Genomic DNA, 5,942 nt, shown 5'->3' with positions numbered 1-5,942 from the left:
GGTCTAATGACATTTTTGACAACTCAGACAGACCATCATAGAATATACTTATGATGCTCCATTCTGGAAGCATGTCAGTAGGACACCTTTTGATCAGTTGCTTGTATCTTTCCCAAGCTTCATAGAGGGATTCTCCTTCCTTCTATCTGAAGGTTTGGATTTCCACTCTAAGCTTGCTCATCTTTTGAGGTGGAAAGAATTTGGCCAGGAAAGTATTGACCAGCTTATCCCAAGAGTTCAGGCTATCCTTAGGTTGTGAATCCAACCATGTTCTAGCTCTGTCTCTTACAGCAAAAGGGAAAAGCATAAGCCTGTAGACCTCAGGATCAACTCCATTGGTCTTGACAGTGTCACAGATTTGCAAGAATTTAGCTAAAAACTGATGAGGATCTTCCGTTGGAAGTCCATGAAACTTGCTGTTCTGTTGCATTAGAGAAACTAATTGAGGCTTAAACTCAAAGTTGTTTGCTCCAATTGCAGGAAGTGAGATGCTTCTTCCATAGAAGTTAGAAGAGGGTGCAATAAAGTCACCAAGCATCTTCCTTGCATCTCTACCATTGTTATTAGGTTCGGCCATGTCTCCTTCTTTTTCGAAAATTTCTGTCAGATCCTCTCCAGAGGGTTGTGCCTTAGCTTCCTTTAGCTTCCTCTTCAGAGTCCTTTCAGGTTCAGGGTCAGCTTCAACAAGAATGTTCTTATCCTTGTTCCTGCTCATATGAAAAAGAAGAGAACAGAAAAGAAAATATGGAATCCTCTATGTCACAGTATAGAGATTTCCTTTTATGAGTAGAAGAAGAGAAGAGAAAAAAATTTGAACACATGGGAGAAGAGGGGGTTCGAATTATGAGTAGAAGAGAAGTGTTAGTAGATAAATAAATAAATAGAAAGAGATGAGAGGGGGAAGAATTCGAAAATTAAATAAAATGAAATAAAAATATTTTTGTTTTTTTTACTATTAGTTATAATTCAAAATTTAAAAAGAAAAATTAAATCAAATTAAAATGTAAAACAAATAGTTAATTAAAAAGAAATTTTGAAAAAGAGGGGAATGGTTTTCAAAAATTGGTGAGAAAAAAGTTAGTTAGATGGTTTTGAAAAAGATATGATTGAAATAGAAAAATTTTAAAAATAAACCAAAAAGTCAAGTAGTTAATTGAAAAAGATTTGAAAATCAAATTTGAAAGGGTGAGAAGTTAGAAAAGATTTTGAAATTGATTTTGAAAAAGATACGATTGACATTGAAAAAGATATGATTGAAAATCATTTTGAAAAAGATTTGAATTGGAAATTAAAAAGATTTTATTTTGAAAATTGAAATTGATTACTTGACTAACAAGAAACTAAAAGATATGATTCTAAAATTTAAAGATTGAACCTTTCTTAATAGGTAAGTAACAAACTCAAAAAATTTTTTGAATCAATCACATTAATTGTTAGTAAAGATTTTGAAAAAATATGGAATAAAATAAGAAAAAATATTTTGAAAATCAATTTGAATTTTCGAAAATATGAAAGAAAAATGAAAAAGATTTGATTTAAAAAAAAATATTTTGAAAAGATAGGATTTTTAAATTGAAAATTTGACTTGACTCATAAGAAACAACTAAATTTTAAAAAGTTTTGAAAAAGTCAACTCAAATTTTCGAAAATTTATGAGAGAATAAGGAAAAGATATTTTTTATTTTTTAATGAGGAGAGAGAAAAATATAAAAATGATGCAAAATATAAAAATTCAAGATCAAAACACATGATGCATGCAAGGACACTTTGAATGTCAAGATGAATACCAAGAACACTTTGAAGATCAAGATGAACATCAAGACTTATTTTTGAAAATTTTTAAGAAAAGAAAAAAAATGCAGGACACCAAACTTAGAAATTTTCAAACTTTAGACACTAACAAATTGAAAATACATATGAAAAACAAGAAAAGACACAAAACATGAAAATGCAAAGATCAAACAAGGGAAATCATCAAGAACAACTTGAAGATTATGATGAACACCATGCATGAATTTTTCGAAAATTTTTAGTGAAAATTAAAAACATGCAATTGACACCAAACTTAAAAATTAACACAAGACTCAAACAAGAAACATTAAATTTTTTGGTTGTTATGATTTTATTATTTTTTTGTAATTTTTCGAAAATTAATTGGAAAAAAAAAATAAGGATTTCAAAATTTCTAATGAGAATTCTAGGAATCATGCAATGTTAATCTAAAACTCCAGTCCAGGAATTAGACATGGCTTACTAGCCAGCCAAGCTTTTAGTGAAAGTTCCGGTCCAAAACACTAGATATGGCCAATGGCCAGCCAAACTTTAGCATACAAATCAGGCATACAACAGCTGATCAGATGGGAGTCCATGGACTCTTGTGATGATAAGTTGAAATCTCGGTCCAAAAGAATTAGACATGGCTTCACAGCCAGCCAGATTTCAACAAATCATCATGAAACTCTAGAATTCATTCTTAAAAATTCTGAAGAACAAAATAAAATTTCCTTTTTTTTTTGAAAATTTTTTGAAAATAAAAATAATAAAAAACAAAAACTTAAAATTAAAATAAAATTACCTAATCTGAGCAACAAGATGAACCGTCAGTTGTTCAAACTCGAACAATCCCCGACAACGGCGCCAAAAACTTGGTGCACGAAATCGTGACTGTTCATTCCCTGGTAACGGCGCCAAAAACTTAATACGCACGTTCATAATCTTAGTTCTTTTTCATAACTTCGCACAATTAACCAGCAAGTGCACTGGGTCGTCCAAGTAATAAACCTTACGTGAGTAAGGATCGATCCCACGGAGATTGTCGGCTTGAAGCAAGCTATGGTCATCTTGCAAATCTCAGTCAGGCAGATTCAAATGGTTATGGGATTTAAGATAATTGAATTATAAATAAAATGTAGAATAGGATAGAGATACTTATGTAATTCATTGGTGAGAGTTTCAGATAAGCGTATGGAGATGCTTTGCTCCCTCTGAATCTCTGCTCTCCTACTGTCTTCATCCAATCATTCATACTCCTTTCCATGACAAGCTGTATGTTGGGCATCACCGTTGTCAATGGCTACTTCCCGTCCTCTTAGTGAAAATGGTCCAAATGCACTGTCACCGCATGGCTAATCATCTGTCGGTTCTCGATCATGTTGGAATAGGATCCATTGATCCTTTTTGCGTCTGTCAAACGCCCAACACTCGCGAGTTTGAAGCTCGTCACAGTCATCCCTTTCCAGATCCTACTCGGAATACCACAGACAAGGTTTAGACTTTCCGGATCTCAGGAATGGCCGCCAATAATTCTAGCCTATACCACGAACCAGGAGGCTAAGAGATATGCACTCAAGTTTGTTTTCATGTAGAACGAAAGTGTTTGTCAGGCACGCGTTCATAAGTGAGAATGGTGATGAGTGTCACATAATCATCACATTCATCATGTTCTTGTGTGCGAATGAATATCTTAGAATAAGAATAAGCTTGAATTCAATAGAAAAACAATAGTACTTTGCATTAATTCATGAGGAACAGCAGAGCTCCACTCCTTAATCTATGGTGTGTAGAAACTCTACCGTTGAAAATACATAAGTGATGGAGGTCAAGGCGTGGCCGAATGGCCAGCCCCCCTAAACGTGATATCTGAACATAAAATTATTCAAAATATGATCAAAAGATGTGAAATAAATCACTAAAAGTAGTTTTTATACTAAACTAGTAGCTAGGGTTACATAAGATAAGTAAGTGATGCAGAAATCCACTTCCGGGCTCACTTGGTGTGTGCTTGGGCTTAGCATTGAGCTTTCATGTGTAGAGACTCTTTTTGAAGTTAAACACCAGTTTGTAGCCTGTTTTTGGTGTTTAACTCTGGTTTGCAACCTGTTTCTGGCGTTTAACTCCAGAATAGGGCAGGGAGTTGGCGTTTGAACGCTAGTTTGCATCATCAAAACTCGTGCAAAGTATGAACTATTATATATTGCTAGAAATCCTGGATGTCTACTTTCCAACGTAATTGAGAGTGCGCCAATTGGGTTTCTGTAGCTCCATAAAATCCATTTCGAGTGCAGGGAGGTCAGAATCCAACAGCATCTGTAGTCCTTCTTCAGCCTCTGAATCAGATTTTTGCTCAAGTCCCTCAATTTCAGCCAGAAAATACCTAAAATCACAGAAAAACACACAAAATCATAGTAAAGTCCAGAAATGTGATTTTTGAATGAAAACTAATAAAAATATAATAAAAAGTAACTAAAGTATACTAAAAACTATGTAAAAATAATGCCAAAAAGCGTTTAAATTATCCGCTCATCAGGCAGCATTGCTGGCGTAGAACGCCAGCCAGGGAGCAGATCACAAAAATTTATACTATTCTAAATTAATACTGATGGGGGAAACATGGTAATGAAAGGCACATGACATGGGTGGGCTGGGATACTATGACTAAACCAAAGGCTGAAGGAGGGCTAAAAATCAAAGATCATAAAGCACATAATTTAACTCTCCTAGGAAAGCAATTATGGAGACTAATGTCACAACCTAATTCAATGCTAGCCAAAATACTAAAAGGAAAATACTACAGGTTCAGAAACATAATGAGAGCAAAGGTTAGAAATGTATCTTTATAGGGATGGAGAAGCATCTTGGAAGCTAGAAATGTAGTAGAGAAAGGATTAAACTGTCAGGTGGGCCTTGGAATAACAATCGGCATCCTCAGTAAGCCCTGGCTTCCTCCCCTTTACACCTTTCATATCAACCAAGTACAAGCTCATAATCTGCAGATTAACAGGCTTTTTTGGGTTCAAGACCTGCAAACCCAAAACAGAGAATGGGACCAGGTGCTGATTGAATAAGTGTTTTCACCTAAAATAAGTCTCAGAATCCAATCAATCAAAATAGAGGAGGAAGACAAAATTCAATAGGTCCTCAATAAATCAAAGTCTTACGATATAGCTTCAGGATATCAAATCGCTTACTAGTTTTATCATGTCCCATCTCTTCACCAGCGCCTTATTGATCTGCAACAATTAGGGATATGGAAGAAATTGTGAAAACCGAGACTCCCTCATAAAGTGCAGATATTCATTTGGAAGGCTTTACATGAACGGCTCCCAGTCATGGAGACACTCAATCGTCGGTTCCCGAACACCCCCTCGCGGTGCTCCCACTGCAATGATGAAGATGAATCTAGTGTGCACTGTCTGGCCAGATACACGGAAGCAAGAGAAGTATGGACAAGAACGTCAGTTCGGCACCTTCCTTTCGATCTTTAGTTTTGTAGCTTCTTTGCTTGGTGGGTCTCGATGAAAGGGGCGAGCCAACAGCAACAAGGAAGAAGAATGGTGATGGAGTTCGTGACCAGCCTCTGTTGGAGTGTTTGGAAAGCCAGAAATCAATTTGTATTTGAGTAGCTACGGTACCGCCAGAAACTGTAGCAATGTCCGCCATAAACCTACATAAAGAAATTTCAAGCTAGCAACTCTGATTTTTTTCTCAATAGCTTTTTTGTCTCTTCTTTACTAAACAACTTTACTCTTTTCTTTTATTTCTAGCAAATCTGATTGTGCTAGATAACCCTTTAGGAGATCCCTAACCTTTTATTTCTGATCTATCCTATGATTTGGACACTTGTCATGATTTTGTTTGATTAAATATTAAATAAAGTCTTTTATGTATAGAAAAAAATGAACTAAAAATCTAAAATGGGTATTTTGTCTTTTGAATATTGATTAAAATTTATAAATTCTAATACAATTTTGTTAGGGGGCCAAGGTGAGTGGCACGGTGGAAAAGCAAGCGGTGGTTGTTGTGGAAAGCGAAGTGGAGGGAGGGTTTAGTGAGTGCAGAATAAGAGGGGGGTGTAAAATAAGAGGGTGAAGAGGATGAAAGAAAACGAAGGCTGAGAGTTGAAAGAGTAGTTGCCATTATGTTAGTGAAATTGAAGGATTTCT

This window comes from Arachis ipaensis, chromosome B1, assembly GCF_059453495.1.
Source record: "Arachis ipaensis isolate K30076 ecotype BB chromosome B1, ASM5945349v1, whole genome shotgun sequence".
Classification (NCBI taxonomy): Eukaryota; Viridiplantae; Streptophyta; class Magnoliopsida; order Fabales; family Fabaceae; genus Arachis; species Arachis ipaensis.
The sequence above is the reverse complement of the archived record's forward strand: the minus strand, read 5'-3'. Positions refer to the sequence as shown.